The sequence below is a fragment of the Vicugna pacos genome, chromosome 29, assembly GCF_048564905.1.
Source record: "Vicugna pacos chromosome 29, VicPac4, whole genome shotgun sequence".
Taxonomy (NCBI): Eukaryota; Metazoa; Chordata; class Mammalia; order Artiodactyla; family Camelidae; genus Vicugna; species Vicugna pacos.
In genome coordinates this window covers 18,689,140-18,715,572 of record NC_133015.1, presented here as the reverse complement: position 1 = coordinate 18,715,572, position 26,433 = coordinate 18,689,140, and the positions used below count along the sequence as shown (strand labels likewise).

At 36.3% G+C, this 26,433-nt stretch overlaps 1 long non-coding RNA gene across 3 annotated transcripts in view; it reads right to left on the bottom strand.

Annotated features, from left to right (window-relative positions):
- LOC140690260 (uncharacterized) overlaps positions 1-26,433 on the bottom strand; it is a 263,766-nt gene that overhangs the window by 210,337 nt on the left and 26,996 nt on the right. For all 3 annotated transcript variants that reach the window (XR_012065471.1, XR_012065473.1, XR_012065472.1), the window contains exon 2: positions 21,099-21,246. This is a non-coding gene — a long non-coding RNA (uncharacterized lncRNA). The remainder of the gene's footprint in view (positions 1-21,098; positions 21,247-26,433) is intronic.

The window sequence follows — 26,433 nt, the reverse complement described above, 5'->3', positions numbered from 1 at the left end:
TACACTGTTCCCTTTGTTGGCTTATTAGCCATAACTCATTGTGTGTGTGTGTAGCAATTGCTTTGATTTATAATAACATACTTGATTAATCACAGTCTACCTTCAATTAATATGAAACTTCATGTATGGTGTGAGAACCTTACAGCAAAATAGTACTTGCATTTCTGCCCTCACAACCTTTGTGCTATTATTTCAAACATCATATTCCTAAATGTGGTATAAACCTAGTACTACTTTTTTGTTACTTTTTCTTTCAATAGTCAATTCTCTTTTAAAGAGATTTTTAAAATAAGATTTACATTAACTCACATATTTCCCATTTTTGGCACTCTTCATTCCTCTGTGTAAATCCAGATTTCCATCTGGTAAGATCTGCCTTCACACTGAAGGACTTTTAACATTTCTTGTCATGCAGGTCTGCTGGTTACTAATTCCTTCAGCTTTGGTTTGTCTGAAAAAGATTTTATTTCACCTTAATTCTGAAAGATATTTTAAGTGACAGGTTTTTTTTCTTTCTTTAAATACTTTAAATATTCTGCTCTGCTGACGTGCAGTGGAAGGCTACCCTAGATTGTTTCCCACGAGACGTCTGTTGCCACTCTTACCTTTGTTCTTCTGTGCCTAATATGTCCTTTTCCTTAAAGGTTTTTCTTTAAAACGCTGGTTTTAAGAAATTTCATCATCATGTGCTTTGATGGAGTTTTCTCCAAGTGTCTTGTGCTGAGGTTTATATTTTTCCTCAAATTTTGAAAAATTTCAGCCATTATTTCTTCAAATGTTTTTCTGATCTTCCCTTCAGGAGTTCCACCATCACACATGTTAGGCATCTTTACATTGTTCTAGTCCTCATTCATGACTTATTTTTTCAGTCATTTTTCTTTCTCTGTATCATCTTGAATAGGTTTTTTTTTCTTTTATTGGATAGTTTCTTTTGCTTTGCCTTCAAGTTCATTACTTCATTTCTCCTGAAGTTTCTAACCAACTATTGATATTATCCAGTATGTTTTTCATTTAAAATAGTATTTTTTTAATCTCTAGAAGTCTGATTTTAGTCTTTTTTGATATCTTTTGTGTCTCCACTTACCATATTCAATCCTTCCCTTCTCTGCTTGAACATATATACAGAATACAGTTGTAATGACTGTTTTAATGTCTTTGTCTAGTGAATCTATCATTGTGTTGTTTCTAGATCTGTTTCTGATCATTGACTTTTCCCTCCATTATAAGTCATATTTTCCTGCCTCTTTGCATTCCTGGCAACTTTTACTGGATGCTAGACATTGTAAATTTTACCTTGCTGAGAACAAGATACTTTGTATTCCTATAAATATTCCTGGGTGCTGAATATTTTTATATCCCTATACATAGATTTGGACTTTGTTTTTTTTCTGAGCCATAGTCAAGTTAGTTGGCAATAATCTGACCCTTCTGAAACTTGATTTTGTAGCCTAGACCAGAGCAGTCTTATTCTATGGCACATTTTTCCTTGCTATGATAGCAGTACCTCACCTGATGCTTTATTGACGACAGGTTTGTCTGCTAAGGCTAGTGGGAAGAGATACTTCTCCTGATTCTAAGTGAATTCCAGTTACTGTTTTCCCCATTACTTTTGAGTGGTTCTTTCCTCAGCCTTGGGTTTTTCTCTCACATGCATGTGATGATCAGTCCTCAGCTGACAAATTAAAAGGGACTCTGAAGATCCCCAGAGTCACAGCTTCCCTTCCCCACCCCACCCCCAATCTGCTGCGTGTGTGTCTCTCTCTCTCCCTCTCTCCCCTCCAGTGCTCTACTCTGAAAACTCTATACTTACTTTGGCCTTGCTGAAGTCCCCGTTCTGTTTCCTCAGTTCAAAGACTCTGTTATGTTCCACATGGGTTCCCCTCTCCTGTCTGTACCTGGAAAGCCAGCTGGAGCAACCGCAGGGATCACCTCATTTTCCCCCTCTCTCAGGGAAGGAATTACTGTCCTTCCTTGCTTCGTGTCCCCACTGTCTGGAAAACTACAAGCTTTATATTTTGTCCAAATGTTCTCATTGTTAAAGCAGGAGGTTAAATCCAGCCTTTATGACCTCATCTTAACCAGAATCAGAAGTCTACAAGAAACATATGAGATTATTCGCATTTTTTTCAAGTTTCCTACCCTACTTTCTTCTTCCCAAAGCCTCATTCAGTAAACGACGTTACTTAAAGTCTTGTGTATGAGTTGTGAAATTCCCGTCTCTATGTTCTACTATTTGCGTTAAGTCCATAACCACTTCTTAGTCCCTTCCTTCCCTTCCCCGAAACCAATCTTCTCAGCTCCATCAGGGTCCTCAATTTCCAGTTATCATCTCTTCCCCTTGTATCTTCAGTATCTCCATCATCTCTCTTTCCGCTTGCTTACTCTTCCTCTAATCTAGCTCCTCTTCTTTAAGTGATGTGAATTCTCCAGAGTTCTATCTTTAGTCATCTTTTCCTCTAACCCTACAGAATCTTCTTGAATGTACCAGCCTCCTCAGGCTGCTGTAACAGTGTATCACAGACAGCATGGCTTGATTAGTAAGAATTTATCTTCTCTCAGTTCTAGAGGCAGAAAGTTCAAGATCGAAGTGCTGGCAGGACTGCTTGCTGGTGAGGTGTTTCCTCCTGGCTCGTAGCCAGCTGCCTTCTCACTGTGTCCTCACGTGGCCTCTCCTCGGTCTATGTACTCACAGTATCTCTCCTTCTCATAAGGACACAAGTCTTGTGGAATTAGGGCTCCAGCTTGGTAACATCATTTAACCTAAGTACCCCCTTTAAGCCTAATCTCTGAAAATAGTCACATTGGAGATTAAGGCTTCAATGTATGATTTTTGCAGGGACACATTTCATTCCATGACACTGACTTACTTCATCCTTTCCTATTCAACTGCTGACTGCTACCAAACTCAAATCTCTATCCCAAGCTCTTTTCTGCGCATCAACCCACCTGCCTAAATCCCTGTTGAACATCCCTATTCAGGTATTGTATCTACACTCTATGCAGTTGGTTCAAAATTAAACCTCATTATCTCTTTCATCTATATCAGGTTTCCTGAGTTCACTTTCTCAGTAAATAACACCACCTTTCATCCAGTCTATCTACTAGAAAATGTGGGTGTCATTCTTTACCTTCCTGCCTCTCATTTACTCACTTCATCCAATTGTCTGCCACATTTTGTTAAGTCTGTCTCCTTAATATTCTTGAAATATGCTTCTTTCACCTTATTTCCATTGCCATTAGTTCAAAAGCTTATCCATTCTGGTTAGTTTGCAATAGATCTTGCCCCAGGTGCATCTCTTTCTAAACATGTTCCACTCTACTGTCAAGATAAAATCTTCAGTAGACAAACCTGAAGCTATTATCTTCGTGCTAACACTCTGCAAAGATCTCAGACTATCACTGATGTCAGGATAAACACAAAGCCCCCTCGTATGACCTGTCAGGCTCTTCCATAACCTGGTCACCAGATGCCGATTGGCTTTTCTCTGGACCTCCTCTCTTTCCCAACTCTCTAATACCTCTATCCTGTCCCCTGAAGCAAACTATTTGTAATTATTCATGCTCAGCCTGTGACAGTAAGTCTTTACCATGTTGTCTGTGTTACTCTCTCTGGAGTGTTCTTCTCTTGGCTAATTGTCTTGTCCCTCAACCCTCAACAGAGACGTTATTACTGACTCCCAGTAAATAGTTACTGAGCTGGACTTCTTCATTCTTCCTAGTCTGGGTTACGCGTCCCCTTACAAGCTCCCTTGACGTTCCTCTATCATACAGCTAATGATATTTAGTACTTACTTGCCTGGTCCCCGATTAGACATAGTCTTCTGGAGAGCATATATTCTATCCTTGATTTCCACAACCAGCACCTAGTACAGTAGCAGTTACAAAAAAATGTTTGATGAAGGAATGCCTTAATAAATAGAGGGGTGTGACTGATTCCATTGACCCTCAGACTCATTCCATACAACTACAAGAGGCTGAGAACACACTGTTACATATTGTAAGCAAATATGAATCTTACTTTTCTAAATCAGAAAAATAGCTACATTGGAAGATGTATTCCTAAAACAGTATCACTCATGTTTTAGTCAGCTAGAGACCACACACAGTAACTTTACTCTCATGCAGAGGATGCATTTATTTTTTTCTTCTTAAACTTTAGGTTAGAGAGGATAGATAGTTACAAAGGCATTCATATTGACTCTATACTGTTTGACATAATAGTCAAGCATTTAAAAGGCTAATCATCCAGGTTTCATTTCCAAGTCAGCTGGCTCATAACCGGATCCCGGCTCTTCAAGTAATGCTGTTCTTTCCAAGGTCTTCAGCTCTCTTGGAATCTTAACTCCAGATTAAGATTCCACTGCCACTCAATCCCAATTCAGTGATACTTTTTCCACCACTTTTTCTTTAATCAAGTAACTTTTCTTTCCAAACTGCTGCCCAGATCCCTTCCAGACTCGACAGCTTCTCCTCTCCTCTTCCACTGCTTTCCAGATATTCACAGCCAACGTGGGCACTTCTTTACCCATCTGTGCTGGCCTTGTCTTCAGGCTCTTCACTCATTTTGAACTCCTGCCTTAGGCTACTCCAGTCCTGCACATTACCTGCCAGCTCCAGGTGTAAAGTTGCTCCACTCCAGGTAACGGCCGCACCATCACGCAGGCCGCCTGGTCCCGGGGCCCCAGTGGAACACAGCCCTGACATTCTGATGCTGAAAAAAATCCTACAAATACTCCTGCCCAGGGACACTCTCAGTCTCTGTTCAGCTTTTTCAGAGGAACATCTTCTAGCCACATTTCGATTTGAATGTGTGAGTCATAGTGAAAGTCAGCGCTGACATCAGCTGTGCACAAGTCTTCCCCAGTCACCCTGCTAAGTCGGAATCACCTAGAAACTTACGTTACCTGTGGCGCACCCAGCCCTGCAGCCTCTCCCCTACGCCAGCAGCCAAGTTCCATTTCTCAGTCTGCCTCTGGTCTCTGAGACCAAACCAAACTTCAGCTTCAAAAGGAAGCTAGCTTTGCGTCTTCTCTGACCTGGACCCTGGGCCCCGATTCTGATGCTAGAGTTTGTGATCTGATACTAGAACGCTGACTTACACCTTGCTGTGAGAGTTGATTTTACGAGTCAACTAGACTAGGCCACGAGGCACCCAGATATCTGGTTAAACATTATTTCCAGGTGTGTCTTTCTAGATAGTGTTTCTCTCCATCAGAATGGATAATACCTTCTGAGGCCTGCAATTCTGCCAAGAGAGGAGGAGCCTGAGCACTTGGACAAATGCAGGATGGTTGACACGGCAGACGTGAGGGCTCAAAACCAGGGGGGAGAAGGACGCCCACTTTGTTGGTTTGGGTGACTGGGCAGATTACTGTGCCACCTTTTTGGACATAAAAACTGTGTCACTCCTCCACTGAAAACTCATCAATGACTTGTGCTGCTATTAGGATAAAGCCTGAATTCCTGAGCACGACCTATACAACCTCTGCCAGCCTCCCCAGAGTCCTCCTCCTCGGTGCTTCTGTCCTCACAGCACACCCTCTTCTGCCCAGCCCAGGCTCTCACACCTACGAATCCTTCTCCTGGAACAGTCTCTCCCTACCCCTTCACACCCACCACATCAGCCTAAACGTTACTTACTCAGGAAGGCTTTCTCTGGCCTCCAGTTCAGGGTATGTTACCACAGTACCTCTTTTCATGATATCGTCGCTATCAAAAGAGTATATCTGTTTTGGTCGCTCTTTATCCATAGTGCTTAACCCAATGCCAGTTATTTATAAAGACCCCATAAATACACGGAGTGGCGGACTCTGAAAAGGATACAAAAAGAGTTTCATGGTAGGAAGAGAGTTTGCAGGTAATCTGGTATAAGATATCTGTGGAACTTCCACGTGGAATGTTCATAAAGCAATTTTTCTTTTCAGAGTTTTTGTTCTAGCATTCAGGTGGGAGTTCTGATCAGAACACAAATCTAGGAGTAATTAGTAAATAGAGAGCATTAAAGCTATGGGAACTGATTAAGTAAACAGAGAAATAAACAGGAGGGAGGAACACATCATTACTGGGTACAAGGCATTAAAAAGCAGATAGAGAAATGAGACCTATTAAGAGCAGCCAGAGAGGTGGAAAGAAAAAAAAACAGCATCAGATAGTCAAGGAAAGAAAATTGTCTAATGAGAAAAATACAGTCATGTTAAAAAACCTTTTTTTAAATTTGAATTCTTCAAGTAATAACGTCTGAATATATAGTGTTGGATTTTTCAATTATTTTTTCTTTATTTTTTCCAGCTTTATTGAGCTATAATTGTCATATAACATTGTATAAGTTGAAATGTCCAGTGCAATGATTTGACATTACAGTGATGGATTTTGCAATCCTAAGGGTCGCTGATCACCTACAAGTGAGACACTTTCTTTCACGGAGCCAGAGGGGGAAGCCCGACTGCATTAACTGACATGTTCAATCATGTAACTGTTCGCAACGAAAATCAACTACGTACCACAGCCTGTGCTGGTTGGTGGAGACACAACAATGAACGAAGTAAGAAAGTTCCTGTCTTCGTGGAGTTTACTGCATGAAGACCAGGGCGTAAGTTTAGCTTTGTTCACAAGCGATTTCATTCTTATTTTCTTACACACAGAAGCTTCAGAACTTCGTGTTACCTGCCTGGCCCCTGTGGGCAGTGACTCCAGAAAATAGTGTAAAAAGCATTACAACTGGTTATAATAGAATATGTGCTCCAACAGAACATACAAAAACTACTCCATGAAGTCAAGGGAGGCCTCCCCAAAAAGGCAGTGAGGCAGGAAAGTCAGAGACGACAGCGCGAAGACAAAGGAAATGTCTGCCAGTATTAAATGGTAAAGTTCTCAAAACTGGGTGGATTTTAGCAGAAGTACGCACAAGTGAAAACAGCAAAAAAGGGAAAAATGAGTGAATATTAACACCTACTTCCATTTCCGTGGTTTGGGGATAAAAGAAGTTTCCACTTAGTGTTAGAGCAACATTTGACAGTAAAGCTTAGTATGTATTTGTACATAAACAGAGACTGCTTCTCCCCCTAACCAACCCCATCTCGCTTCTGATTCCTAAGGGAGGATTGGTCTGGGCTGGTTGAGAACTGAGTGGGCTTTTGCAAGGCCGGCTCTTGGAACCAAGGGCATGGGTGCCCCATGGAAGGAACCACAGAGCTGAGTGGACGGCCCATGGCCCTGCCTATTCTAAACAGGTACAGAACATACATAAACCAACCATGTTTCCTCACCAGTGCCCTCAAATTTCTGCCACCTGTACTCCCTGAGACACTCTGGACCACAAATGGTACTTTCCTGAGATTTCTTCCCCAAATCCAACACTTGGCAATATATTGCAATTTTGTACTTGGTCTTTATGAAGTAAAGACTTCCGTCTGCCTCTCTTTTTGCTTTACCTCCACGTACTTTATTGATTATTTGAAATAACAAAAATTTTCTCTTGAGGTGGTAAACCAGAATATTTATTTAGGGAATCCCATCTGGTGCCAAGTTTCTTGCCAATAGAAAGGTGACAAACATAGTTATTCATGAGTTTGAATTCAGTATCTTACTTATGTTATTTTTAGTAGCCATTAAACAAATATATATATATAAATATATATATATATAATCATCATTATTTTTACCTTATCATGAAGTTATCTTTTAAACCTTTAAAAATGGGATTGTCAAACTTTATTTAGATTATGTAATTGTTTAGAGTTTATTACCAAAGATGATAATATTTAAATTAAGAGCAAGAAATATTATATAAAAGCAGAGGAGAAGCCAGAAGGCATGGCTTCTTTTTATCAGGTGCAAGGTACTCAGAGGGAAAAAAAAAACATTGCTTTTTCTTTCAGTGTACTTGTTTTTTTGTTATGTCTTTCCTTTATTATTGTTCCTCATTCCTCTGAGTGGTTTTCCCTAATCATTCTTAAAATTCTACTTTTCTTTCTATTTTTCCCCTAATCTTCAAAATAGGATTAACTGAAACATCAAGAAAATTAAAATTTGGGTCTATATACACAAAATATTTTCTATTTGTATTTTACATATGTTTGTAATGCTAGAGCTTTTATAGATCTTTTTTCTCCTTACTTTTGTTGCTGGAGATGGGAAAGGAGTCCTCTTTTCTTTTAGTGTTAATATCCGGCAAGCCAATTCTAAGCCAGATCTCCACAGATATTTAAAAGGACATTCTCAGGGAGACACAGTCAGCATGTGCTTTTCCTGAGGAATGTTGGAAGAACATAGGTTTTTTTTTTTTTAGAATAAAAGTAAGAAATAAAAGTCTAGAGTAGCTTCCAATAACCATCTCAGCAACAGAGTCGAAACCAGCAAGCAGGCTTTATGAGACCACCATGATATTCTCTGCACTCAAAGTTTTCCAAAATAATTCTTAAGGAATCATGTCTGAATTTTAGGAAGAATCAGATGCAAGAAAAAATAGCCAATGAAAGTTGAAATATCTGTGCCATGAGCTCTTGATCAACACTAAGAGCACGAGGCAGCACCACTAAGTAAACTCCATTCGCCCTGGCTCACAGGCTCCTAGGACCAGGGTGTGATTCTGCCTGAGCGAAAACAGAAAGGATCTCTGAAAGCGCCCAGTGAATATTCAGAGCAAATAGTAGCGTCCATTAGGTTTTAAACCTACTGTTTATGGAACCAGGGACAAATAAGAAAACCAGAAAACAAATTCAAGTGTTGTCTTCTCTCACAGGCTCTGCATTATACCAATGTGTTCCACACAGGGTGGGGTTCGGGATTAAAATTGAGAACGCTTCCCCCCCATCAACAAACCTGGCCTTGGATAGAGGCACACAACACAGATTCACACATCACTGTCTGACAAGATGTTCACTGATAATTTTAGCAGTGCTGAAGAACTTATTGATACACTTTTCCTCTTAGAAAAGCATCTTAAACTCACGGGAAAAAGAAAAAAGAAATCAAGTACAAAAAGCAAATGAGGACTCTGAAACTTTGCAAGAAAGTGGGCGTCTGAAGTAGGGCATCTTATAAAAAGGTCAGACAATATGGTGATGCTTGCGAACAACTGCCTTGTTATCAGCAAACTTCTGTCCAGACTTGAATATAAACACTATTAAGTAAAAATAAACTAGTTGCAATATGTTGACAACAGATTGACCTTCTTTAGTTTACAAGTCACAGAATAAAACGACAAATGCTACAGTTTTAGGTATACAGACACGTAAGGATCTCCCATCAGAGACACACCTACCCCCTCTACAGCGCCCACTGAACACAAAGTGGAACCGCCAGGGATTGGTCTGGGTAAACTACACTGGTCATAAAAAAAGGTTTCCATCATTTATTAAAGGTTTACTACTACATATACTAACAAAAGAATAGATTTAAGTATCCAGTTCTCCTGAGTTTTGAGTTTTGACTATCTGAAAAAAATAATCCTCTTTCTATAAGAATTTTAAATATATCTCAACATAGTTGATTTACTCATGAATCCACTCATTTATTCAACAAATGGTTGTGGACAGCAGCTATGCAGAAGGGCACAAATACCTACAAAGAATGAGCAGGTAATTACACTTCTATTGTATTTTTCTTTTCTGTTCAATTTTATATGTCTCCCCCAAAACTAGGGTAAGTATCATTTCTCTCAGTCTTTTTTTTTTCTTTTTGATAAGAGGGAGCCAGCCCAAACAATCTAAAAGGAAAGAATAAATCAACAACAGAATGAAATCTTAATGAATCAGGAAAGTCAAGCTCGGGGAGAAGACTGACAGGGACCATGGTACCTTTAATAAGCAAAAAGGCTGAAACACTAGACATCGTATTTAGGGAAACAAAATTATTTCCAGATCTCACTTCCTTGTGGGGATCATCAGAAATCTTTAGGACTCTGGAGAAAGTGGGCTTGAGAGCAAGTATTCTCAATGATAATGACAGCTAAGTGAGGCCGCATAAATTAGAGACACAGACATAAGTTACTCTTGGACCATTGTTACATGAGACGTAGAAAGCCACTCCCACTTCCACATAAAAGCTACTAGTGGCATCTATTATCAACCTGGCAGTATTCATATGGGATTCTGAAAGTCATAATGTTCGGGAAATTCTGAGGCAATAAAACTGACTCCTCACTTTCACATCTGAAAAATTATAAGCAATGTATATTGAATAAATAAATACCTGCCTCTAACCATATCACAAGGATTTTTTTTATGTTTAAATATTCATGCTGGGCTGTTATCATCTAGGCAGGGAAGTCATGCTCCCAGGATATTTTGAAAAATATCTAAAAAATTGTATATACTATAAACTATACCATTTATTTACCTGACTGTAAATTAAAGTGGTGTTTGTTTGCAATTTTATACTGACTCATGACAACGTAGCACAGATGAATTTAAGAATGTTTATGAATAAAGTGATATTATTACCATGAGGCATAACTTTTAAAAATTAAATAAATGTCTTAATTTGTATCAAAATATGCCCATGATTCTAAATGAATTACTTAAAGCTACCAACACTTGATGAAGAATGGACTATAAACATAACCCCAATAACAAAGTTCTGGGGACAATTAAAAACAAACAAACAAACAAAAAAGTTATCCTACAGATTCCAAGAGGGTTCCTACAACTAAGCATGGGCCCAAAACAGGTCACAAAGTCCTCTGTGCTCCTAAATACCAGTCTCCATCATGTAGGCCAGCAATATTAAGAGAATATCAAATCCCAAGATCTTGGACAGGAATACTCTTTTTCTAAAAAAGCAGGAAAATGCAGACCTACATTTTAGTGAAATGGATGATTAATAAAAACCATATACCTAAGAGAGTGCAAAACAAAGTACTTCATGACTATCTAGGTCAGCTATTTTCCTATCTACTTCAGAATTAAAACCAGTAACCTAGAGATGATCATACGAAGTGAAATAAGCCAGACAGAGAAAGACAAATATCACATGATACCACCTCTATGTGGAATCTAAAAAAAAAAAATGATAAAAGGAAATTATTTACAAAACAGAAATAGACTCACAGACGTAGAAAACAAACTTACGGTTACCAAGGCAGAAAGGAGGGAGAGGGATAAATTAGGGACTTGGGATGAACAGATACACTCTACTATCTATGACATAAACAACAAGGACCTAGACACACACACACACATTTAACAACCACTTTGCTGTACACCTGAAACATTATAAATCAACTATACTTCCATTAACAATAAATAAATACAAACAATGTTAAAAAATCATGGATTCAGTTCTCTTTACTATGTATGAAAAACACATTAAAAAAAAAAACTGCTTTCAGACACTGAAGAACAGGCAGTGCTAGACTGTGACCCCTAGAACAAGAGAAGAAATGAGATGGCTTCTCCCACTGCCTTAGCTTTCCGCTTGAGGTTGAGACTATTTTGGGGAGAGGGGGAGGAAGAAAAACTGCTAAGCACAGGGAGGTTGAAGTAGCTAGACTTGGCATAAAACAGCACCAGAGAGGAGGGAGCTATTTTTAAAGAAAAAAAAATTCCAGAAATATGAATAGGGATCTCCTTGTATCCTTGCTTGAAAACGAAAGTGCATATGTGCAGGTAAAATTCCATAATGCCAAACAATAGCATTCAGTTTTCCTAAACAATTTACAGAGCTCGTGCAGAGCAGGGAGATACCAGAATTCCCACAAGCCAAGAAGGAAGAGTTTGTTTAATACCTGAGGCATTCAGTATAACTGTTTAGTAGAGAAGGGTTATACATTAGAAATAGGACTAATAAAGGGACATGCCTTAAAATAGCCCGACAGTAAAGGTCTCTGTAGATCCACAAAAGGATTAAGTTGCACTGTAGGTAAATGAACTACCTGCCAAAACAACTGGTAAAGAAAAATAATAAAATCCAGAAACTCAAGACATACGAAGCAGCAGCAAACTTTAACCCATAGCCAGAAGTCAAATTAGTCAATTGAAGCAGGCCCGTAAATGACAGAGACAATGAATTTATTAATCAAGAACTTTAAAACAGATATTATAAATATGCTTAAGATTTTAAAGAAACATATGAGTATAGTGAGGAAAGGGATAAAAACAATTATTGAAATTCAAGACCTGAAAAAAAAAAACACAATATCTGAAATAAAATTTAGTACATGGCTAGATTAGACACTGCAGAAAAACAGATCAGTGAGTTGGAAAACATAACATGAGAAGTTATAAAATCGGAGGCACAGAGCAATAAAATGCTAAGAATAATTCCCAGAGAATAAAATTTGTGGTCTTAACAATCTGTATGACAATATCAAATGGCTAAAACACATGTAATTGAAGACACATAAAGAGGGGATCAAAAAAAATTTAAAGAAATTTGCTAAACTTTTTCCAAATTTGATAAAAACTAAAAACACAGATACACTAAGCTCATCAAACTCCAATCAGAACAAAGAAATACATAAGAAGAAGCATCATAATTAAATGGTTGAAATTCAGTAACAAAGACAAAATTTTTAAATCAGATAAAGAATAGGACAAATATCAGAAAAGTTGCCAATTTTTAATAAGAAACATTGCAAGCAAGGAGACTATAGAATGGCATCATTAGTGTACTGAAATATGTCAAGCTAGAATTTGACATCCAGACAAAATATCTTGCAAAAATAAAGATATTTTCAAACAAAGCTGAGAGAATTTGAAACTAGCAGACCCATACAATAGTAAGTGATAAAAAAAATTACTCCAGTTGAAGAAAAATGATACCAGATATAAACCGGAATCTACACAAATGAATAGAGAGTGCAAGAAAGGGTAATACGTCAATATACACAATGCCAGTTTTTCTCATTTTTAAAATTTCTTTAAAAGACAGTTGACTGTTTAAAGCAACAACATATTGTCAAGTACATAACATAATGTAGAAATAAAATATATGTAAGAAAAAATACATGAAGTTAACATGGGGTAAATGAAAGTACACAGTTATAAGGTTCTTATACATGAAGGGGTATAAAATTAGATGAATATAGACTGTAACAAATTAGACACACATTAATCATAGAACAACTAAAAGAATATTTAAACTAAAAGAGTAAAGGGTACCATTAATAAACCAACACTAAAGATAAAATAGAATACTAAAAATTACTCAATTAATCCAAAAGTATATTTTAAAAAGAAGTAAAGAACAGATTAAATAAATGTAAATAGTAAGACAGCAGACTTAAATCTAACCATACCAATAATTACATTATTAAGTAGTCTAAACATACAATTAAAAAGTAGACTGACAAAATCTGTCTGAGAAAGTAAAACTCAGCTCTATGCAGAATTGCATGAAAGCCTCATTGAATGTACAAAGATAGGCTAAAAGTAAAAAGTTAGTCAAGAATATGCCATGCAAACACTAAATGTAAGAAAACTGGAGGAACTACATTGCTATAAGACAGATTTTCAGACTTCAGAACAAGTGATAGTGCTAGAGACAAAGAAGAACATTTCATAATGATAAAAGAATCAATTCATCAAGAATACATAACAATCCTAAGTGTGTACGTGAGTAGTAACAAAGCTGCAAAAAACATGAGTCTAAAATGGACAGGATTAATATGAAAAAGAATATATATAGGTATGTATAGCTGAATCACTGTACACCAGAAACTAACACAGCATTATAAATCAGCTATATTTCAATAAAAATAAATAAATAAACTGCTATGATTAAGAAAAATTAAACTGACAGAACTGAAAGAGAAATCCTCATAGTCGCAGGTGAAGAGTGCAACTTTCCCCTCAGTGGTTGATAGAATAAGCAGACAGAAGGTCAGTAAACAGACAGAAGGTCAGTCAGCATACAGAAGAGTTAAACAACATGAACAAACAACTCTACCTAATTGATATTTATAGCACAATACAATCACAAATGCACAATATGCCATTATCTGTGGGGTGCAACTAAAAGCATGATTAGAGGGAAATTTATAGGTTTAAATGTTTATGTATAAAAAAGAAAGGTTTGAATTTCCACCTAAGAGGGTTAGAAAACAAGAGCAAATTAAACCCAATGCATGTAGAAGAAAGGAGATAATACAAAAAAAAGTGGGAATCTATGAAGTAGAAAACAAATGTAACAAAGAAAATCCAGAAAATAAAAGCTGGTTCTTTGAGGAAAAACAATCAATAAAATTGATAAACCTCTAATTAAACTGATAAAGAGAGAAAACAACAAATTACCAAAAGTGTAATGAAAATGGAGACATCACCACAGGCCCTACAAACATTAGGAGATAAGTAAGGGAACATTATAAATAATTTTGCGCTAATAAATTCAACAACTTAGGTAAAATAGGAAAATTCCTTGAAATATACAAATTACAAAAATGGACACACAAAAAAGAAATTTGAATGAGTGGAGGGTAGTGAATAGCAAAGAGAGTAGCACAAAATGTGGTCAGAGAGGAGGACAGGGATCAGGTGATGTAGAGTTTTGTAGGACAAGATCAGGAATTTAGATTTAATCCTCAGTGTGAAAATCCACTGAAAGATTTTAAAGAGCAGTGGTAAAATCTTATTGCAGTTTTTAAATAACCCCGGCTACTGTGGAAAAAATGAACTCTAGATATATAAGACTGAAAGAAAGATGACTGAAAAAGAAGGAATATAAGAAATTATTTCAGTACTTCAGGCAAGGGATTTTGTGACTTAGAGCAACATTAGTGGAGAGGGAAAGAAGTGGACAGATTCAAGATCTACCCCCAGCTTGGCTCTCATATTACAGAACTAAAAATGTATATCAAAATATTTCTTATTCAACATAGGAAATGTCTTCCAGAAAAATTTACATCAAAGCAAATGCTATTTTCCCATTGACTTATAGAGATGTTTGTTCTCTGGGGAAAAAACATTCCCATATATGTAATAAAATTTCAGTCAAGAGTAAAGCAATTAAAATGTGCATTTCCCTAACAGAAAAAATGGAAAAACAACAAAATATTAATAGTGGTGTCTCTAGATTATGATCTTAATGTCGATTTTGTTCCTTCTCACATTAGCTTATGACTTTTGAAATATTAAGAGTTCTTTTTAAAATACCAGAACAACAGTTCAGTTATACATTTTTAAATACTGTAGATAATAATTTCTAAAATAAAATAGTAAACTATTAAAATATTAACAATAGCACTTTGTTGCATTTAAAATGAATTACAAAATCAAACTATGATAGTCCCAGGGGAATTATCACCTGATTCGCTGAGCCTAGGCTATGGTTCCCATTAAAGATGTGATTAACCTTAATGCTTTAGCACTTGACCATTTTTTAATCAGCATTAAACCATCATAAATTGTGTACATTTTCATAATTTTACCATCACTTGAACTTCTTGGCCTCTGTCTGGTAAAACAATTTACCAAAGAAATATCTATGCTATTTAGTTTAGAATTTGTGTATGAGTTAAAAGATATCTAGAGTAAAGACTAAAATAGCCAGCCTTCCCAATTCCTTAGCATTAAATAACCAAGGAAAATTTGACCCCCCCTCAACACAAATGTGAAATTCACTTTAGAAGTCTAATAGGCATGAACTTCAACTTCCATAATGGCCCCACTAGCAAAAATGGCCTTCTAGAAAACGTTAGCAGCCTTAAATAAGAGCTGACATCTCAGCTCATTTTCACCCAATGTTCTTTCTCCCTTCAGATCAGACTTAGAGCCTAAAATCAACCAGGAACTGAACCAGCCTTTAGGATTAAGTTCCATTTCAACTTAAATTCCTATGAATATGCACAAAATGGAGTTGATAAAATCCTTTAACCTTTGTTTTGTGCATGGCAAAAAATTTCTGTCAATGGTTAAAAGTGAATTTTTGGAGTAAGGGGGGCTGAGTTTTCAATTTTGGACCTACCACTTAACTTACAAACTCTGTAATCTTAACTAAGTTTTAATAACCCTTACATACACATTTGTTGTCAGGATCAGCACCTTACAGGGCACATAATTTATTCACTAGTTTTTGTTATTCATAATCATCCTAACAGATATAGATGTTCATGTATTTGCTTAGCTAAAAATCAAAAACATATAATCCTTTGAAAAGAAAAACACATACACTTTATACACTTTATACACTTTAGACTGATACATTTGTTACACCTGAGTTTATAAATACAATTAGCATACATCAGGTTTTGGACTGATTTCTCCCATCATAACCATCATGCTTTTCCCCTGACATCCCGTGAGATACTGTGACTAAGTGGCTGCGTTGTAAAGCTATTACATAATTAAGATTAACTAAATTGTGGTATGCTGTTACACATTGGATTAATTTAAAATTCTGCCGCTATGGGAGTCAGGCAGACCTGGACTCATCTTTGTCAGCTTCTTGGCTGGAAAATCTGGGAAAAGTTTTTAAACTTCTAAGGTTGTTTTCATTATCTGAAGGTCTTTATAGAAAAAAAAATAGTAGAATGTATTTAGAGTTTCTAAAATAAAGTGAACTGTCAATAGATGTTAATAACCCCTTCTTCATTACTGTTTCTCCTTCGTTCACTATAATGGAACAACCAGGATATAGATACGTAAAAAGACTTTCTCCCTAAGCTCAAACTCAACAAATCCAATCAGGCACGAAGGTACCTAAGAAATCGTACAAATGGCAGTGTGAAGCACTGACGGTGACTATGAGGCTGAGAAGAAATGAGGAAATGATGAAGAAATCTATAGGAAATATTCTCTGAAACCAAACCACTTCTGCATGCTAGATGGCCTGAGCTTGCCTCAATATAAGTCATGTTCAAAAGATAACCTGTTTGTAGGACAGAGTATCAATCAAAGCAAATGCCAATGTTCAAGATGCAGTGAAAATCAGGGAAACAAGAATAGAACATGGCAGCAAAATGAGAGGGGAAATTGCTGAAGAACTTTGTAAGAGAGAATTTTAAGGACGACTTTAGATTAAAATGAAGCCACACACTCGTGTTTCTTTATTTCGTATCAGCCTTGGAAGACTAATTAGCCCATGTCCTTTTCATCTGGGATAACAGAAATTACTGTGAGATCTCAGAATGACTGAGTAGAAGAACATATGTATTTAGAGCTTTAATGCATGATAAATCTAAGTAAATATACTATATCCACTAGTGTTGATCCTAAACTTTCCTCCCCAATATTTGCAAAACAGCTTATCTGTTGTGTATAACCTTTGGACTCTGCCATTGTCCACACCACTTTCTGTGCTGACCCACATACAAACTTACTCCATTCAATGCTTTTCATTCCTGATCCCAGCAGGTATTCTCTGCTTCAGTAACACTTTCTGCTTCTTGCTCTAATCACCAATGTCTTGCAGCACAATACATCTTCCATCAGGCCAAAATCAATCCCAAGAGATGATAAAAGTTACGTGAATTTGATAAATGTTTAGGTCTGTGGTGCTCTGCTGGATATCCAAAGGATATGCCCTTCAATAAAGTAAGCTCAAAATTTCGCTTCTCACAACCAAGCATTTATAGCATCAGGCCTTTCTTCAGGTCACCCTGTATCACTGGTTTGCAATTGACTGTGGATGAGTAAATCCCCTAAGAGATCTCTAATTTGGGTCTTTAGTGCATTGTGGATAGGAAAACAATCTAGTAAGTATGCCACCGAGATGAGACACTGCTCTTAAGCAAGATACAAACACTACTGTGACATTTCCCTAACTGAAACTTGTCATTAACATTTTTATTTTTGGACAAATAAAATCAAGAAGCAATATTTCTGCTCAACAGCAACACTTCCAAATACAACTCAGCATATCTTTATCTTCAATTTTGATTCCTTTTAATTTGTCCTTAATCATTTCCCACTGATATCCCATCAAAGAAATTGAACATGTAAAAACTTAATAGATCTAGCCACTCAAGTGTTATACCAGCTTTTGACAGTCTCATCCAGAAGAACAATGCCAATTTTGTTTTTCACTGAAGAAATTAAACTTGTTTTTCTCTGAAACATTGATAAAGTCAACTTGTAAAGATGGCAGTCCTACTTTAGATTACTTACTACCTTGTGTTATAACTCATGTAAAAGGATGAAGTTGTATAACTGAAAAATTATACTTAATAATGAGGCATTATAGATGACAATTATTTTGTTGTTTCCAAATTATTTTTGGAAAGAAATACAGCATTAGCTGTTAAATAATGGAAAAAACTTAATTTAATAAAATTATAGTAAAAATAAATAACCTAAATAAGATTATTCTAATTGTCCACTATATCCTTACTGCTCAAAGTATGATCCATGCATCTGCCTCACCAGGGAGTTTGTTAGAATCTCAGGTCCCACCACAGATCTACAGAATCAGAATCTTCAATTTAACAAGATTCCCAAGTTATATATATTAAAGTTTGAAAAATCATTAACTTAGTTGAACTTGTAATACCAACTCAAAATGTAAGCATACTAACACCACCAAGTTTCACAAAGTATTCAAGACAGAAGCTAATGGATATTTTAATATCCTAACATCAAAAACAAAGAAGTTTTGATTAATACTGAACAAAGTGCTGCCTTATTTATTGGGATAAGTCATTAAGAATCTATGGATTTCATGGGTTGTAAAACTTTTCACCTCTTCAGATTCCAATCTATTCTGTTTCACATTTGCAAATTTCTGCTATTTTGTTAAGAAAAAAATGATAACAATAAACTAGATTAAAAAGAGTTTATAATTTATCACATATATCATTAGTAATTCTACTTAAAAATAAAATTGATATTTATCTTTAGTACACATGCCAAATATTTACATTATTTTACATTTTAGAAAATCAAAATACTGTTTTGCTTTATTGCTTATAACATGAAATGCAAATGTTTAAAACCATAAAACATGGTCACGTCCCAGAGTGTCCCTAGGAGCTGGCACAGTAATTCAAGAGCCCTGAGGATTTTCTCCCTTATCCTAAAATGAGCTGATGGCTTAAATTGAATCAAGACGATGAAAGAGGGCAAGAGCAGTTAGCCATACCCTGCTGTGTCATGAAGTTCAATTAATTTTCCCAAAGCTCTGATCCAAGCATGACACCTTCTACTTCTCAAACTTTCAATGACTGCTTGTATATAAGACTTCTCATCATACCTTCTCCATCTTCCCCTCTAAGAGCTCACTTTCTATGCACCAAACTGAACTGTTTCCAGGACATGCTCTGTGCGCTCCTTGGTGTCTTTGCTTTGGCAGTCCCCTCCACTTGGAAAAGTCACCTCTTGATGCCCCTGTTAAGATTTTACCCACTCACCTCAGTCCATCTTAATTGTCACACAATCTTGATCGCTTAATCTCTACCCACTTTGAAGACCCTATGCCACAGTTATGACATTTCTTTTGTGCTTTGCATTATAGTTTTTTGTTCCTGAGCTGGCTTCAAATACTTGAAAGCCTGTCATGGGGAAGAGAGATTAAACTTGTTCCTCAAATCTCCAGAGTAGAAACAAGACTAATGACTAAAAGATACGAAAGACAGCTTTTAGCCCTATACAGAAAAGAATTTCCTGACATTCAGAGTTGTCCTAATACTGGGCTACCTCTGAAGGTAGTACGTTCCCTCTCATGTTCAGCAGAGATTCGAAAAAGACTTTTAGGAAATGTGGTTAAAAAAAAAAAAAGATAGTAAAATTGGACCAGATGGTCAATAATAGTACCTTACAAACCAGTGGTTTTTTTTTTAAATTTTATGTTTCTAAAGGCACTTTGAAAATCCAACTTAAATATAATCTTTTCATATATTGGTATGTTGAATCTGCCAAGAAAATCAAGCCTGATTTTTTTTTCTTAATCCACTACCTCTCAACTTTCCAACATCAGAATAAAAAGAATTCATCCAGAAAATGAAACTTATCAAGTTGAAAGTAAACCAAGAGGGGAGAGATAGATCTTAATATTTTTTTAAACTAGAAATACTATATTATATAAATAGTAACCTATTCCTTGAATACAAATAATATAAATATATAAATAATAGCATATTCCTTGACTATTCATTTCAAAAATCATTATTAAATGCTTTTAAAAAATCCATGATTTCTTTTATTATATCATTGTTTTTCATAACATGAAAATAGAGTGCTTAGGACTGCAATACAAAATAAAGTAGTTCTATCTCCCTTGACTCTATATGTCCCATACTTAGGACCTGAAATAAATATACTGCATGTGCACATTTTCAACGTGCAAAGGGATTTTTCTAGTATCTCTTTTTAATATAAGTTGACAACACTGGCAGAAGATTATGATAGTCTTAGAACATACTGAATGACTTACCAGAAATGTGAATTTCCTTTTAAAATAGAAATTTTAAAAATCATTTAAACCACTGAAGGAAACATTTCTTAGAACATGATTGTTTTAAGATCTTAATAGATAATCAAAGGCTAGGAACACTCAATTAACATAAGGAAAAAAAATCTGACATATAAGTAAACACATAGAGAAATGTTCGACCATGCTAATTATCAACTAAATTTATGTCAAAGCAGTAAGGTACCATTTTACACCTAATAAATTAGAAAACAATATTTCAAAAACAATACTAAGTGTTAGTGTGGCTCCAGTGAATCTAATGCACACTGTTGGTAGTGTTGCAAATTATCACAGTATTTTTGAAAGTTATTTGGCTGTACATCTTAGGACACATAAATTTCCTTATTCTTTGACTTAGGAATCCCAAATATCGGAATCTATCCTAAAGAAATAATAAAATGGCTATTTGCACTGACATTCATTGTTGTATAAGTAACAACTAAAATTTCCAATTATAGCCAGATGTTTTCATATAATACTTCCACTCAGTGAAATATTATATAGGCATTAAAAAGTATAACTTAAAAGGTTATATAGCAATATGAAAAATGATAGATATGTGATTAAGAGTAAAAGCAAGATTCAGAACAATACTGTTACTATAATTCTGTGCAACTTATGTTATATGGGCAGGAACTAGAAAGATAATTTGATTTTTGCAAGGGTGATATTGAAAATACATTGTGTGCTTTTTGTGTCTGCCGTATGGTCATGGTATTTCTTTATTCAGATAAGAGCAAGATCATGCTTAGTCTTACTATGTGGAAGGAAGCAGCACCAAGCAGGTTCTTCAGCTAATCCTATCAAGCCCTTTGTTGTCAGACTTTTTGGTGTGCATTATAAAGCTCTGGAAATAGGTTCTCTCCAAGTTCTTTCTAGTTTCATTTTTCCAAGATTACAAATGATCTGAAAGAAAGAGTATATAGGGAAGTCTCTGTTAGTTAGTTGAGGAAACTAATTTTTCGTAACAGTGAAACTCGTTTTTTCCTAACAGTGAATTAACCTCTGAAGATAAAGTAGAAGATCCTGAAAGCACAGGAAAGTGGCAGATAAACTTCCCTGGAGGCCACAGTAATAGGTGCCATGTGTTGGGTGCTAACAAGGCAACAGGCAATGAAATTGTACTTCACTGTTATTGCCTCATTACACAAAACAATCCTATGAGTTTACTGTTCCCTGTTTTCTGGAGGAGTAAGTCGAGGCAAAAAAGAAAATAAGAAATTTGCTTAAAGTAACACAGATCATATTGGCAGGTGCAGGCTTTGAATTCAGATCTGTCTCCCTCTCCTGTTCATGTTCTTTGTATCATAAAAGGCTACTGCCCAGAATGGTATCATTTCAGGGGAAATTTTCCCAATTTCAGAGGAAACATTTCAAAGCCAGTCACTGCACCAAATAACCAATTACAATCCAGCAAGGGTACGCAGAGTCAGTGTGGCCTAACTGCCGAGCACTGGGCTAGCATGCTGTCAATGCTGACGATTCTGGTGTCTGGATGTAACAGACCATCATCTAAGGGATTTGGGGCATCCACTGATGGAAACCACTCACAGATTTCTAGTTCTTCTGAGCACAGATGCAAAGTTTGAGGAAGTTTATTTTCTCCACTCCCAGTCTCTTCATTTTGTATGTCCTTCCCAAGTAGTCAAGCTATAACAGCAGTCAGTTATGATACAGGAATAGATATTTAACCGTGAAACCTTAGGCAACAGCCAATTAATTGGCAAAGAACTAAAGGGAAGCAACCTCTATTGCAATTCCTGAACTCACATGATTTAGGCAGCCTTATACTCTTCCTTAGAATAACATGGGTCTCTTTTCAAGAGATAAGAAGATAACTTACAATGCAGTGATCAAGGGGAAAATATGAAATGAGATGTCTTTTTAATTTTTTAAATTAGGGAGCATTTGAGCAGAGGGAGAACAAGCTCATTTGCCAGAACACTAGAAAAATGGATTACCCCTGGGAAGCTATTAAAGAGATTGTTTTAAGTTATAAAAGTATTATTGCTAAGTGTATTTGGAACTACTTACAGAAAAATCAAGTATGAATAGGCTCGAGAAAAACTATGACAAGATAGTAGATAATTATATAACAGGTTAAGGGTAAATAAAAAGCTTTGGAGGAATTTTGGATCTCAGGAGTTAAGGGCAGCCATATCTTCTCACAAAGCAAATTTTTAATGTTATTGCCAGAATTTTAGTGCCCTATCGGGTGTAATGAAGCAGTTCTCATGCTTATTTATGCCCTGTGTATACAGATAACAGTAGTTCATATGTATATAGGAATTTACTCTTCTTTTCCCCAAAACTAAAAAACTTTTATTTTGCATAATACCCAGTTAAGAGAATGAAAAGACAAGCGAGGCACTGAGAGAAAAATTTGCACATCAAATGTCTGACAAAGGACTTATATCTAGAATATAGATATGTGGTTTGAAATGCATGTATAACCAGGTAACTACAATGCTTTAGTTATAACATATAAACCTTTAAATTAACATATAGTGTTAATAACCTTCAAATGAACACTTACTCTGTTCCTTTTCTGCATTTTATTATACCATTCTTTATAATTTCTATTGTTTCTTTTACTTATCAATATTAACCTCCCCTTTGGAAGCCTACATAATGTTTTAATTAATAAATATTATTTTAGAGAAGTTCTAGTTTACAAGGAAAAAGAGCAGAAAGTAGAGTCCCCTTTTATCCCCTCACCCATCCCATCCCCCAAAATACACAATTTTCCACTATTATCAACACCTTGCATTAATGTGGTGCATTTGTTACAAATGAAGAGCCAATACTGTTACATTATCATTAGCTAAAGTCTACAGTTTGAATTAGAGTTCACTCTTTGTATTTTATATTCCATGAGTTTTGATGAATACGTAATGACATGTAGCCACCATTACAGTATCATGCGAAACAGTTTCTCCCTAAGCCAACATATTTTAATGGAGCAGTCTGCCTCTCTCAGCTGGATATTGGCTTAGCATGAATGATGGCATTGCATCCATTCAGGTAACATGTTGAGCCTTTACAAAGTAATGAAGGAAAGTCAATAGAACTCAAAATGTTGGAAAGGTCAATACCTACTCCAGCGCTTGCTGGGAAAACTGCCAAGCTCATAATCACACCATCTCTGGCTTGCTTAAGAAGGAAAGGATAATGAGTGTATTTAAGATTTTTGGATATGTCACTGTTTGAAACAAAAAAGAAATTTTGCCTACTAAAGCTAAGCTTGATACTCAAAAAACTAGACATATTATTATCTGGTAGACTCCAAAGTTCTAAAACGTGGTTAGCAGCACCCCACACATAATGTTGTCCAAGGGATGTATATTGTTCTATATCAGTGGCTTGAAAGATGAAGAAATTTTTTAACTGAAGGTTGCCATATTACAGTAGCATAGATGGAAAAGGCTATCTGAGAAGACAGTAGTGAGGTAAAAAGTGAATAGTCACACTCCATACACTAGGTAACCGTTACCACTTCAAGTATGATTAGCAAATTTATTTTTATGAAAGATTTTATGTTAAGAAATTCCTTGCAAATATAAAAAGGAGTATGTGATCAATTGTTGCACTTAGTCAAGGTTTGTACCCAAAAAATGCTGATGAGCTGGTATGTAACAACATTACATCAGCTTAAGCAAAAGGAGGAAAATTTCTTCCTTTGAGGAAAAACAGTCCTAAACTGACAGACTGATACTGTGGTGGACAGGCATTCAGTTCCATCACTTTCTGTTTACACCCCCAGGCTACTTAGCATTGCTAGAGAAGAGCCACCGAACCATGCCAACTGGACTCACTACAATTTATGATACCTAAGATTGTCCATACCCTCCACACCACTCAGAAATCATTTTAATTTTTGTCTCCCTATTTCATATTTCACTTCAACTGTATTAAACCCTTTTCAATCATCTTAACACTTCATCCCCAACCACACGGGGCTGATGACATTGTCACGTCACTTAAAAAGTAGAGACTATTCAATTAAAGGTTCTCTACAGCCTCGGCATCCACTCTACCTAATCCCCATCCCAGAGGGATGTACGCTAGCTCTCCCACCCCACTGCCCTCCGTCCTTGCCCACCTCTCCCTCCCTGAGATTTGTTCCGTCTGCCATCTCCCCTTTATTACGTTTTCATTCTCTCCATCCTCATGTACTTTTTATCCAATGCCTAGCCATTTAATCTAGTTTCTTTTAATCTCTCAAACAAAAGTTTTTTATTCACCTTTCAAGTTATCATTATACATGGCATATGCTGAATCTTTAAAGAGGCCCATAAACAGTTGACCAGGTAATTATATGCTACGTATTATATCTTATATATGAAGTTACTTTAGAAGTTGCCTGAAAGCAGGCTGAAAATCCCCTTGCCAAACAGGAGAGATGAAGATACAGAACCTTCAGGATGCTGAACTGAAGTGGAACTTCCAATGATTCCCCAAGATATACTAGAGAATATGGACAATTCTCCCAGGCTTTCTCTAATACCTCAAGAGATAGAAATCTCAGGTCCAGTTCTGTTCTCACACCTTATAGTGACAGTTTCTTAAAAGCCTATTTCAGGTCTCTAGAATTGGTGGTTGAGACTTATCATGGATAATGCCTCGTACCTACCCACCAGTAAAATCAGTATAGGGATAAATCAGCCATAAAGAAGTAAGTTCTTCCATTCCAGATGTACTTAAGCATCCTTCCAAGGCAAATATATTAACCTACCAGATCCTAGAGTAGAGACTCAGAGCTGAGATTACTTCTCAGAGACTGATACAAAAGGTAATAAATTGTATATAAATGCTCTCCTTTCTTCAATCCCACTTTGAAGTTCTCTGCCACTTTTATTACTCAGACAAAGTAACCCATTGCCTGTGAACTGCACGACGCAGAAAGCCATAAATCAGAGTTACTCTCATCAGCAGCACACAGATCTTATCCCAGAGAGGAGGAAAACCACAGATACAATTTGTCTCTAATATCTATGCTGGATGCTCACAGCTAGCTTGTCTTTGGAAAACTGAACCAATGGCAACAACAACAATTTGATATGTACCAAGTACTTTACATGCATTATCTCACTTAACTTTTATAACAGCCCTACAACATAATATTTTTATCCATATTTTATATATAAGAAAGAGAATTTCAGTGGGTGTTTTTACTTGCCCAGGTGGATAATTGTTATAATGAGGGTTCAAATGCAGTCACCTCATATTTGGGTATGCCAAAGCCAAAACATCTTCAGCAACACTGTTCTCATATTACATAAAAATGATAATGATTAGTGATTACTGACTGCATATGGCATGCCAGACACTGATATATTTTATTTAACTCTCACAACAACCTAATGGGAAGGTACTATTTTTATTTCCACGTATAGTTGAGTAACTTGCTCAAAGTCTGTATAGGAAGCAAAGCTGTCTGATTCCAGACCCCTCACATATAACCACAATGACATATTTTGAGGATCTACAGAATATACATCTTGGGAACATCACAGGTAAGGTCATCTGTGTAGCATGATTTCCTGAGTGTCCAATACAAACACTGGAAGACATGAAACCCAATATGGCAAGTCTTCCCCCCTAAATCCAACTATTTCCAAAGAAGACTAAGGATAGACTAGGACAGGGCTCATGATGTGGACGTCTGTCCTGCGCTACTCCTGAAGGGCTCCATCTCAGCTACTATTCCCTGCTTCATGACGAAGCTAATCTGATAAAGAGGTGCCAAACCACAACCTGAACGGACTAACCCCTTTGCCTCCTACGCCTTGGACTTCCCATTTCCCCCTCCCTGGAGCTAAATTCTGCATTTGAACTGACTTCTTCAAAGCCCACATTCATAAGTGTGTCAGCCCAAATCCCAAGACCCTCCTTTACGCTACTAACACTTTGTTTTGCAGTCCTAGACACTTCACAACTAAACCTGATCGTAATCGTTCAATAAATATTGATGAAAAATTTAATGAGTTTTTTAAATGCATTTACAATGCTGTTTACATCTTTTCCCAGTGTTTCAAATCAATCGAAATAAAATTTGTTGAGATACTCCCCATCATCATTCAACATATCATG